Source organism: Struthio camelus, chromosome 3, assembly GCF_040807025.1.
Source record: "Struthio camelus isolate bStrCam1 chromosome 3, bStrCam1.hap1, whole genome shotgun sequence".
Lineage (NCBI taxonomy): Eukaryota > Metazoa > Chordata > Aves > Struthioniformes > Struthionidae > Struthio > Struthio camelus.
In genome coordinates, this window is record NC_090944.1 from 141,613,134 (window position 1) to 141,625,869 (window position 12,736).

The window sequence follows — 12,736 nt, forward strand, 5'->3', positions numbered from 1 at the left end:
AATATATAGTCTATAAATTTTAAGCAGAGTTGAGGAGTGTGGTGACTCAATGTACACTTCTAACATTTCACTGAGTGGCTGCAATATCTGCCTACTCCTGCTCAGAACTCCGGAGTATCCTGTCCTCCTCCTACATCATTTTAAGTGGACACTGTCGTTAGATGTTTTACTGGCTTTTTGGGCTGTTCAGAACTGCACTCAGTTTCTGGAAGGATGCTCATCAGAAAGTATCCTTTAGGTTAGGAAAAGAAAAATGTTCTTTTATACCAGAAGTTTGGAGGAGTTTTGCTCACCTGTTTGTTTGTAAAGAGTTATCTTGCCAAGTGAGAAATGGCCATATTGGGAAAGAGCCACACTAGGTACACCAATTTGTTTAAGAATTTTTTTTTTTTTTTTTTTTTTTTTACAGACAACCCTTGATAACTGGGAATGCCAGTTGTACTCTGAGCAGAGGAACGTTTGTGCTTGGCCTGCCTGTGCTTTGGAAGCAGCAGAGTCCTGTTTGCGGGTTGCTGGCTCCTTGGTGTGGATTTGGGGTTAGTTCACTCCGTAGTCAGCAGTATCATGGATGTACTTTTGCTGTTGCGTGCTCGATGTATGTTCTGTTACTTGGAACCTCTCTTTTCTTTTTTCTGTGGGTTATTCCACTGGGTTATTCCACAGCATCCTGAGACTTTGCTGGAGTTTAAAGTGCCATTTCTAAACCCACTTTCCTGTGTAGCAATCAGAAACGCTAGCTGCAAAAACAAAAGGTCTAAGATTATCAGAGGGGGGAGAAAGCCATTTTGCTGGTGTTTGTGACCCTGTTTCATAAACCTGCTGCCCCTTCCTAGAAATCTGAGTCCCTTATACCCACTTCCAAGCTTACTACTTGCTATCCATTTTAAGCCCTAATCAGCCTACTGTCCATGGGCCAGATGGTAAAAACTATGTGTATTTTCCAGCCCAGAGACTTTTTCTTTGTTACAGACCTGGGAAGCTGTGACAAAACGAGAATAGAGTTGTCCAAGCTCACATAGAAGGTCTTGGAGGGGAGGACATAATCAAACCCTGGTAATGCAAGCTCTGAAATCCTCACCCTTTCTCGAACCTCTCTGCATAGGGCACTGCAGTGTCAAAATAGATTAATTTAATTCTCAGCTGAGCTGAGCCAGCACCTCCCTATGAGGCTAAAGGAGTCACGTCATCCCCTCTGTGCCTCAGTTCCACCTTTGTCTAAGGAGATAGAGCCCTTCTCCCTTGCCGGGAGGATCGAAGATGGAAAGTCTGCCTTGGGTTGGGAAGGGTCTACCTAGCGGTGGAAAGTCAACCCTAGGGCAACCTTGGGTTGCAGGATTTGCGATGAGAGGGGAAGTCCTCTGAGGCTGATAGTGTGCTCCTGGCCTTCAGAGAGGCCTCAGAATGTGCTAGTCTCCGCAAATTCCTGTTGATCAGAGCGGAGAGGAAAGCGGTTGTAGCGTATGCTAAGCAAAACAACTTTCTTATCCCTGCTTGAAAGAGAATAAAAAGCTGATTTTTCTCCCAACCTTGTGGTGCTTTTGTTTCCCATGGGTAGGTGTTATAAATGTACAAAGTTATAGTTAGATTTTCTGAGGCGACTAGATAATTGTAGTTATCTGAAATCCATCTTGCATAACACTTTGCTTTTAAAGTACCCCAAATTTCACTTTATGGTAGAACAATTTAGATTAGATTATGGTTTAAATGACCTCAATCTCTTTCTGTCCTGTGCTTGACAAGTTCTAATAAAACTATAGTTACTGATTCATTTTAATTCACACTGAGGCAATAAAATTAGGCACAGTGTAATCTTCATAGTGATTAACCAAAAGAGAAGCTTAAGTGGAAGATCCAGATCTGAGTGAATAGTTGATTCACGATGAATAATTTATTCAGTACATTGTTTGCACAGATTGCAGAAATCTCTAATTTATTTGCTATATGAAGTTACCCACAAAGTTCTTCAATTAATATTGCATTGTTTTAAGGTTGTTCATAAATACTTGGTTTTTAGACATTCGTGATCTGCAGTTCATGTTTTATCTATGTTAGTTTTGTTAGCCCATTCCCTGATCGGACAAACAGTTATATCAACCAATAAAATGTAACCTGTGAATATTCCAATTCTATCTTCAGATGGGAATAGATGTCATAACATTTTTTTAGTTACAATTTAACGCTTTCAACAGTTGAAAATTTGTGCTATCCATGTATGAAGAACAAAGTTTGCGTGTATGAGTGGGCATTAAAAGCAAATTTCCATTTGTGTATTCCACTGAGGATGGATAAATACCAAAAAGTCAATCAAATCAAACTGCAAAATGACAGTAAAGACAGCCAAAAAAAACTTACATGACAGCATTTAAATGAATATTCATGGGCAAGTTCCCCCCACCATGTGCTATTGTCCATTCAGCTCTGCAAGAATTGTACTCAATCAGCACAAAAGTCCTTATTTGTCATTAATTCACAGGACAACGTCAAAGGTGACTGGGATTTCTCTCAACCCTCAGAACTGAAAACAGGCTTGGTAACACTGAGAAATTTTGGTTTTGTCGTGACCCTTACATGTCTGGAGATAAAAATCTGGCATCCTTGAAGATAATAACAGTCATCAGGCTCTTTTGTTTTCATTTCGGTTTAAGTTTAAGAATAATGACTGATTATTAAGGTAGTGTAATAATTACATTTACATAACTTCCTGAGCAGCTAAGATCCTGAAAATCTGAAGTATTTTACTCAAACTCTGATTAATACAAAAAATATAATGAATACTCACTGCCAGTAGCTGACAAAACGGTGTCAATTCTGAGCTTTTAGGGAGCGACTACCTCAGTCTGTCTATGACAGTCCAAAATTCTTGGGTCTTTATGAGCCTCTCCAAACCAGATCTCAGTTCTAGTGGCTTTGATCAGAAACCAGAATATTTTTCTGAGATCTTGGTAACAAAGGAAGGTATTAAAAATTGCCCAGGGTCTTTGGAAAGAGCTCTGTGGGTGTATGCTTAGAAGACTTATCACAACTATTCTGATTAGCATCCTCCTAAACTGGAAGGAAAGGCGTAGCATCTTTTTTATACCCAAATTTAAATCCCTGCTTGAGTACTATTAATTTTAGATGAGTCTGACTTAATCTACTGCTGTCCCTCTGTTGTTTATTTTGTCAGCAATAGATTTAATCGGACCTAGTAATTGCATAAGCAAGTGTCCAGAACGGGCCAAGTGCCATCACTGACTGAAGGTGTGTTTGGGATGGAAGGGCCCGTGGCCATCGTAATGCAAACGTTCCTGCAATTCTGATTGTTACATTTTTCCTGCCGCCTCTCCCTTGTGTTATCTTTGGAAGGGAATTAATAATGTTGAAAGACTTTTAAAAATATATACATTATTTCAAGTGATTATGTTATCAAAACCCCTCTGGGACATCCTTGCCTTTTTCTCCTTAGCGCACACTCTCTCCTGCTTCCCCCTCCCCTGGTCTCTGGTGTTTTCTCTGAGAGAGCAAAGTAAAAATTAAGTAACGATTGACATCGTTTGGTTGGACTAGTGCTCTGATTCTCTCTATTATTCCTGCCATCTTTCTTATGATTTTTCTTTTTCATTCACCATTATATTTTATTTACTTTAATGAACTAGATGCTGAGCTTCAGCCTGAAACTGTGGCGAGAGACCTGGCGTGCTCTCAAACTATTGTTTTACTGTGGTCGAGATTAACGTCATCAGGATTTTCCTCTCTGTTATTTATTAAATCTTTTCTTTCCTCTCTCCTCCCGCCCTCTCGTGTGTGAGGAGTACCTTAGTGATGGTAATGAAACAGAAGCTGCATAAAAATGGCAAATACAGAAGTTCATTTTTCCCCTTGCTTAAAGAGACAATAGTGAATGTAACAGACCTGAAATTTTACTTGCTTCTCCTTCCGAGTCTAGGTTGGCTTTTAGCAGAGGAAATATGGACATATAAATGGGGCATATGTGTAAATTCCCTAATTCTCATTTTCTGCAGAAATTTCCAGTCAGCAGCACCACAGTGCAGAAGTAGCCCTAGGTAATGAAGCCAATATATATGTGGTGTTAGTAAAATGGTGACAGAGGAAAACTAAAGACCTCTGTATCTCAGCTGCAAAGGCTAGAATGGAAATGGGATTGCCTTTGCAGATCTCGACTGCAGAGAAAGTGTGTCGTTTTGGCAATTTGCTAAGGTAAATGTGCAGTTAGGGCTGTAGTCAGCCAGCTTAAAGTCTGCTACCTGCCTTTCGCTGCCTCTAGCCTTTCAGGCTTATTTTGAGTCCACTTTTTTTTTTTTAATGCATACAGATTTGATAGTCTTGGGATAATTTCTATCTGAAAGCAGTATTTTCAGTGTGTCCAGAAATTAGGACTATCTCATTTTTGGACTGAAGGCCATAAAAGTGGAAGGCATGTGAACCTTGGCCTTCTGAAAATAATTTCGTTTAGTTTGGTCTGGAGATACACCAGATATTCCCAGCAAAATGAGACAGATGAGTGGACTGGACAAGGACAAGGGTTTTTTTTTCCTCAAAGGGTTGTCAACCTTACTGTCTTCATTAACAAAGCAAGAGGTCTCTGTTTTGAAAGGTACCTGTCTGTGCTGGGATTTTATATTTAGGATGCAGTATCAGAAACCTTCAGTGCTGGAACAGAAAGGTATGCTGAGCATGTCATGAAGCCTGTGGCACTGTTTGTCTCCAATGAAGAAGCACTCAAAGGCTTTTTGAGACATTGTTTTGTATCCAGGATCTTCCTCTGGTAGGAAATTCTCATATTTTCAGGCATGCTCCACTGTTCTCAAGCCATTTAGATCAAGGCCGTTTGTTTCCATGTTGTCAAAGAACTTGGCTCCTAGTGAATGTATTTCAGCAGAGTTAGAGGGAGGTGAGATCCAGATAGCAGGGTGGTTCTCAACAGAAGGCGGCAGTGGAATTTCAGTGGTTCTGGAAGAGTCTTTCTTTGTGTTGCCTCAGTGTTGGTCAGTCTTTATGCCTATCCCTCCTTGAGCTGAGTAGACGTTTGTGATGGTCACAATGTGCGGCACTCAGGCTGTGAAACTCAGGAATTCAAGAGCAGGCCTTTGAACATCTGATGAATCTGTCCTCATTCATTTTAGCACCAATAGGGCCTTGGATGCATAGGTCTCTTCTGATTCATCTTCTGGAATTATCCATTCTCCCCAGCCAATGCTTCTGTGATAGATATATTCTTAAAGCTCTTCTCCTGGATAGCGGAACACTTCCTTTTTAGGTTTGTCACCTGTAGGGAATAGCATAAATGCAGATCTTCTAGTCCCATGTGGACTGAGCGGGGATTTGTTGTGAAGGCATCCACCCCAAAAGATTTAAGAAAACTGAGTCCAATTCACAGGCTTCTGGAAAGCATCAGCATATCTCAGAAGGCCCCCTGGAGGAGTTGTTTTTAGAGGGATTACACAGTGGAAGATCTGACATTTGAGGCTTTCCTTTGTGATAGTTTATCTTTGCAAAGTGATTTCACAAATTTTCATTCTGGTTTGCACTATTAGATGGAACAGCATACCTCTCTCTGTTTCTGCTGTATGAATGGGAAAGCACTGTTCCAGGAAAAAATTTGATTTTTTTACAGCAGCTATCTATTGAGTTTTGCCATCTGCTACCTTTTCTTTGGTGCTTGCAGCTGAATTACAGATCACTTGCTCACAACAGGTCTGCACCGAAGCTGGACCAAACTCAACACTGAGGACCAAACTCAAGATGTAGCCCTCAAGTCGCTGCCTTCAAAGGGTGCAGTTAGAGATAAAAGCATGGATCTGGAGTTTGTGTTTCATTAAGTATACATCACCTCAGGCTTTGGCCAAATGCAGTTTTCACTTCTTAGTGGCTTGGTTTGATGTTGCATAAATTTGCATGGGTGTATGATCACCTTCAATAATGCACTGAGCAAATCAGGATGTGCACCAGAGTGATCTATACAGCAGCATCTCAAGTTTTGCGAAGAGGGAGTTCTCCCCAGTGCTCCCCTTGGGCTGAAGCACATGACCGCCTTGGCTCAGTGGAGCCTGTGTGAGCTCTCATGGCAGTTTTGGCCTGGGTGCGCAGTTGCAGCTGATATCCATCAGATGGCATAAAGAAATGGAACAAAATGCAATTACAAAGAAGTGCAATTTTTAGTCAGCAATGAATGTAATGTAAGTGGTGGAGGGGAATGACTGCAGCAGTTGCTATAGTATTATTTCTAGTAAATCAAAAAATGCCATTTACATGCTGACTCTGTTAGCGAATAACAACCTTCCATCCATATGTTTCTGGCTTATCCTTGCAGCTCATTTTCTAAATAAAGTTGAAACCTAACTAATATAGTATTAGGCCTCTTGCTGTTTCAGTTTGTCAGACTTTCCAATAAAAAGACCTGTGTATGATAGCTTCATACTTTCAGATATGTGTCAGAAATAGTTCTATGCATACACATTACAAAATTAGGATTTAATTTTTGTTGTGTAGCCATAAAAAATTACATTATATAATTATTATGTTTTCTTTTCTTATCTTTTATATTTTTAATATAATTTTTGAGGATGCCACGGGGCACTCCTGCTGTGAATTAGCTGCAATACACTTTTACCAGATAAACATCAAAGAGCAGTAATGTTTTAAAATGAAGCAACCTGCATTCAAAAGCCAGTTGCTTTATGTTGTAGGTCTTAAATGCTTCAACTGCTAAAAGTGAATGGAGTTTCTCAAGGGCGAAGAGGAGTTGCGTCATTCCAATTTTTGTGCGACAGAGGTTATTATAATGAAGTTGCCAGCAAAGGCCATTGATTTTCATAGGAGCAGGCTTCCTTGAATTTCTTTGCTGCTTGTGGCGATTATCAAGATGTGGGGAGATCCATGATCATGAATCATAAGGTTGCATTTGGACTGCTGATACTGAAGGTGTTCATGAGACTTGTTATACAAGTCTTTTGGGCTTTGTGGTGGCTTCTAGTAAAGCAATTGATTAACTGCAAATTGCAGTGGGAATTTTGCCCAAGTTAGGTGTCAGAGATTTTCTCCTTGCCTTAGGGGATTTACATTAGTCTGGACTTGCACAGAACCTAGAGCAATCGAGAGCTGAAGTACCAAGCCTAGCTTCTATTCAAGTGTTATAAATACTATAGAAAGTCCCAAATTTGAAGTGTCTGCACGTTTGGACATCTGTATCATGTAGCTAACACACAAAGCAGAATCACTTCGGACACCTTACTCTACCTCCAGAGGCAGTAGCTGCTTGGAAACCTACCTCTTGGTGGTAGTGTGAATTCGGATTCAGAAAGCACAGGCAGCCGCCATTGCCTAAAACATACCCTGCGGAGGGTACTAAGACTCCGTGCATACATCAGAGGAGGTTCAGCGTCTTACAGTCAAGGCTTATGTTTGCCCTGAGCTCCTCAGGAGTTCTCCTTTGCTTTTCAACATATCCTTGAAAACAGTTATGCTCTGCAGGTGCAAAGGCAAAAAAAATTTTATTTGGATATTCAGCTGCATTTGGTTGTTCAGTATTTTTGATGCATTAGCTGCATTGTGTTGCGTCTTTTATACAGTTTTCTGTCATCTGAGCTCCTGCAACAATGCTTAGTGAATTGGTACTTGCTGCTATTTTTTAGTTTTGACTTGAAACAAAAGACAGGAGGTTGAGGCAGAAATGGAGGTGAATTAAGTTCCCTATTTCTTTCTTTTTTTTTTTTTTTTTTGTAGCAAAACCTGTGTTGAAAGAGCTGACCTCTCAGATATTGTAATTATAGGGTGCTATCCTTAGTGATGTTAAATAGCTCCCTTTAGTGTGTCCGTTTGATCTTGAAACGTGAATTCCCTTTCTTTCATGGGTGTAACTGTAAACAAGAGGATTAACATTGCTTCAGCGATGTTTTGCTTAAGTGAATAAAAGTTGAAAGGGTTTCTTGAATATCTGTAGAAGGCTTTGTGCGTTACAGGGTTTCTGTTCTATATTTATGCACAGTGCACCTTTCACGGTAAACTTAAGTGATGTTTTAAAGTTTGCAAAGTTCACTTTAACCTCTACAAATTCGGGAAGGTTTTGTGGAGCACTATGAGCAGGATGCCCTTTGTCTCTGTGGAAGCAGGAGACCACAAAGAGACCGTGAAGTTCCACTCTATTATATCTGTCACTTTAGTTGCTTAATTTTTTAAAATACATAGAATAGAGAACATGATTCTCACCATAAAATGTGTGCCAGATTTTAGGCTGGCTTTTTGATAACACAGTGATGGTAAGCAGTGTCACGCTGGGGACATGGACGTCCACAGGGCGTGAAAGTCATAAAACACCATCTTCCTTTGGGACATGACATGCATGCAGAGAAAGGGCTATTTCTTGAGGGGCGGGCCCATGTATATGATGGCAGTCTGCCATGGCTTGGTGCCTGTAGGTCCCATACATCTTATCCATAAGGCTTCTTGTATCTTGTTTGCTAGCCCAGCCCAGGGCTCCAGAAATGCTGTCCTTGATGGTGGAGCACGTTCTTGCTAGACCCAACGGTAACTACCTAATGCTAACTACTTTTTTTTTTTTAACTCCTCCTTGTTTAAAAAACAAGAGAGAAGAGCATGAGTGTTTTTAGTGCATCTGTGGTTTTTGCTCGACATGGAGATGCTCCCCTGTTGCCATCAGCTGGGTGAAAAGAAGGGAAGGAGGAGTGTCCCTAGATACCTGTCCTTCCTCTGCAGTGCTCCCACCTGCTGCTGGTCTGCCCTTCAGCACACCAAATCTAATCAAATCTAATGTTAGAGCACCCTCTGTTTGCACATGCACTTTTCAATCTGGACTTTGTTAAGCCAGAAAACGCAGAGTTGTTCCTCACCCCACCCCGCTGACTTCAGGGAAAAAACTGCTGTCATGCTTCCTTTCTTTAACTTTAAACTCAGCCTGGATCCTCATTGCACATGATACCTTCGTCCTGTGACGTGATTGATGGCTGGAGGGTTTCGCTCTTACCTTCATCTGCTATTACACTCAGCACTTGTCAGTGTCAGAAGTTACATCCGCCTCTTTGGCTGTGACAGGAGCCCAAGCTGCACTGTTTGGATGGGACTTCTCCATGAGTCCTTCCCAGGTAGCCAGTTAAGGCTGTTGTTTTCCTTTCAGCGTGCCTGATCTGAAGTGGGTGCTCTCTGCTCTGCTCTGAGGAGATACTTTCAGGAGGACACCAGTTAAGATGAAGGCCTTATTTTTGTTTCTGCATCCTGCAGGAGAAGGAGCCTTCGCATGCTATTCGTTGTTTCAAGATTATTTAAGAAACTACCGCTATTGAACTGGCAGGGGATCTTTCCTTCTGTGACCTTTGTCAGAGCATCTGATTGGTGTGCCCCAGCTGCAGGCTGTAATTTTCTTGGGAAAGTTTTAAGAGCATCTATAAAGCGACCATCTTCTTGCCTAGCCCTTTCTGAATTGCATGGGCTTTTCCTGGCCTTTCCAACTGCAGTGTGGAGGGGTTTATTTGTTTTCTTTTTAAATGTTATCCTTCCTTCCTCCTCCTCCTTTTTAATGAAGATGTATAGATATGAAAACTCACTGTGTATTAAGCGTGGCACGTGGACGGGTTGGCCACTTTGAACTACTTTTGCAACAATGGATTCTGCTTGACTGATAATGAAACCATGGGATAGACCTCAGGGAGGTGAGTCATATGTTAATTTCTTCTTGAACTTTTCCTCGGTATGTTAAAAGCTGTGATCTTTCAGAACAAGCTCTTATTTTATTTATTTATTTATTTTTTAAAGCTACCTCCTAGGGCCATGGCAGATGCTGTTTTGGAAGGACACCCAGAGTTGTTCTAATGTAGTCCAGTGCTCAGTTGGCGTTCTGCTGTTGTGAGAATGTTTTTGGTACTTTGTTTACCGCAAAGATATTTTGTTAAGTCCGGCACATTGTTATACACATGTGGTGCTATGGAGCTCCAGAATATGCATGGGACATAATGTTGAGCTGCAGCAACACAATAGCAATGAGTCACTGGAATCCCTAGTTGCTCACAAGAGTTTGAACAACTGCAGTAATAATCTTTTGAGACAGTGTACAACTCCAGCGGTATTTGCGATCTGCTCTGTGGTCTCCCTCGGTTAGCTGCTTGATTGGCTGGGCTGTGTGGGTATTCTAATCATGTTGGCACAGTCACTTTGATTAAGAGCGACATGTAACTCGCAGGTCTCTGGGCTTGCACCGACCTCAATAAAGTTGTGTGCTTTTTTTTTTTTTTTTTTTTTCAAATTTCACCGGCTTCTTGAGGGCACAAGAGATGTTTTGCGCAGCTCTCCTTGATGCTTGGTGAATATTGAAGTGTGGGGTTCAAATGAGCTTCTCTGCTTCTCTGTGTCTTGGAGGTTGAGAAGTCAGTTCAAACCTACATCCCTTCCAAACTGTGGGTGTTTGCGATTCCCTGTGTTTCTTGACTTCATCCTTGATAAGACAAGAGAGTGCTCCCATCATTTTGACTTTAATTATAAAGCCGTGGCTCTTTTTCACCTGGTACTTCTGCAGTATGTTTTTAAGAGGCACTCTGAAAGCACTCTTGATCTTATTTCATTTTCTTCTGTCTTACGAGGGAGAAGGGAAATTGCTTTTCCAGACAGATGAGCAATCTTGCAGGTCCTTTGGCAAAATGGGTGAAAGCTCCATTCCCTTTATCTTCCAGAGCATTAGAAATAGAGGTTCGTAGAGTGTCTCAGAACTCATATTAAGGAATTTGAAGGGATACAAAAACCATATGATTTTTTTAGTAGTGGTTCTTCCTTTATAACTTGGTTCTTGACCATATTTCCATGTCTTCTCTGGGATCTTCTAAAGAAATATGATGGACGTTGGACATCAACTACTACCGAGAGGTCCTTGAATACCACCTCCGCCAGTTTGTTGAAAACAAGGGTGACTTCTAAAAGTCTCACAGCTCGCTCAAGCTGGTGGAGCATCTAACTTAGATGCTGTGAAAGACAAAATGTCCAGTGCTGAAACTCAGAAAAGTCTGGGGGTTTGGGGAAGAGGTTAAAGGGAGCCCACATCTATCCAAAGACTTTCTAAATGCCTTGGATTGTGTCAATCCATTTGGACAAGCTGTCAAAAGTACTGTTAGAACAGCAGACAGTTTGCAGGTCCATGCAGTTAAATTTAAGGCCGTTTCCAGGGTACGTTTGTATCTTCATTTCTGAAAACTCAAAGCTTGTTTCTTGGACCCTGCTTACTACTTTAACTCAGCTCTGCCTGAGCTCTGAATGATCATTTCAGGAGAGGCATCCTTCAGAATTTAAAAACTTCTCAGCCCCTGTTTGTGGCATTGTCGGTTGGGGGCCAACCTCACACTGCCATTTCTCACTGAAGAAACTGTTACTTAAAATATATTGCAATACCTGCTTCCTTGACCCACTTTGCATTGAGATCTTTCCCACTTAGTCTTACGCTCTTTTATAAGATTTTGAATAGAGGTAAAGAAATGAGGGTTGCTGCGGTCTCTGTGCCTTATGAAATCTTATCGCAGGAAAGTCATGTGACGTGAGGTGAGTTTACCAAAAACCTTCAGTTCATCAAGGAGTCTACTTACAAGTGAGTAGTCTTCTGCTAAGAGTTCACCTATTTACAATTGTCCTCCAATTTTGTAAGTCTTTAAAAAAAAATCATGTTCTTCAGCCAGGACTTGTAGCAATAATCTTTTCTTGTCCAAAATTATTTATTACTGATTACCTTGAATATTTTAGCAATAGTATCTATATTTTCAAGTCTTTTCAGAATGAAAGTGTAACCTTTTTAACTTGTTTTGCCCCTGACAAAGAGCCTGTGACCTCATTTGTCTTTCCTTCCGCCCATCTTTTTCTGTTCCCCTCCTTCTTTTCTCTCTTTGATCACCAGAATTTCAGGTTTACGCCTTCATCGTAGTTGGTTATTGTCAAATTATTTAAGCTTCTGTCTTGTTACACATACGAATTGGACGTTGTTAATCCTACACAAACACATTTCTGGTATTGACTGCTTATGAATGGAAGTCTTTAAGTGTATTAATGCAAACAGAGTTTGAGAGCCTGTTAGTGAATAAGTCATTATTTCACTCGACTCTCTGAAGTTGCTCATGAGTCCACCTTTGGATTATAAACTATTGGAGCCAGTTGAAGTTAAGCATAAGGTAGCTGTGAAAATTTTCTTATTTTCAGCTATGAGTACCATCATCTCTTTAAGAAGATTTTTTTGCTTCTCTTTGTCTCCATACTGTAGCTGTTAAATGTGGTTCTTGCTTATTTTGAAGGGAAGTTGCGTTTAGGTCTACAAAGGAATGCAAAACGCTTGGATAATATGGTAAGAGAAGCCACATGAGTAGCTGAATCAGAAAATGATCCTTTCTTTTAAGGAAAGAGAAGAAAGTATTGGAGATGTGGAGTTTTCTTTCCTTTTATATTGCGTCTGCATATTTTTAAAATAAATGAACCCTAAGACAATATTAGCGATTGCTGTGGTGGTACTTAAAAGTCCTCTGCCTTATTCTCTGTCTGCAGCTGTTTGGCTGTACTTCCTTACTTAAGCTGATGGGCTAACTGCCTTTGCAAGAAGGGTCTTGGAGGACACTTGCCGGGGATGCTTGAGAGCAGGAACCTCCTACGAGTGCTCCCTTCTACTCTCTGCTAGTGTCTCATCCCACAGTTTACAAGGAGAACCAGGGGAACTACCAGGGTAAGTTACGTGCTCGTATTCAGAGGATGTGCGTACCCCCCC

The 12,736-nt window shown here is 40.9% G+C and overlaps 1 long non-coding RNA gene across 2 annotated transcripts in view; it reads left to right on the forward strand.

The window, feature by feature from the left end:
- Positions 1-12,736, forward strand: part of LOC104151865 (uncharacterized) — a 228,779-nt gene that overhangs the window by 169,719 nt on the left and 46,324 nt on the right. Inside the window, exons 5-6 of one of the 2 annotated variants that reach the window (XR_011140591.1) lie at positions 410-536; positions 12,520-12,694. The exons of the other annotated variant lie outside the window; for it this stretch is intronic. This is a non-coding gene — a long non-coding RNA (uncharacterized lncRNA). The remainder of the gene's footprint in view (positions 1-409; positions 537-12,519; positions 12,695-12,736) is intronic. 2 annotated transcript variants of the gene reach the window in all.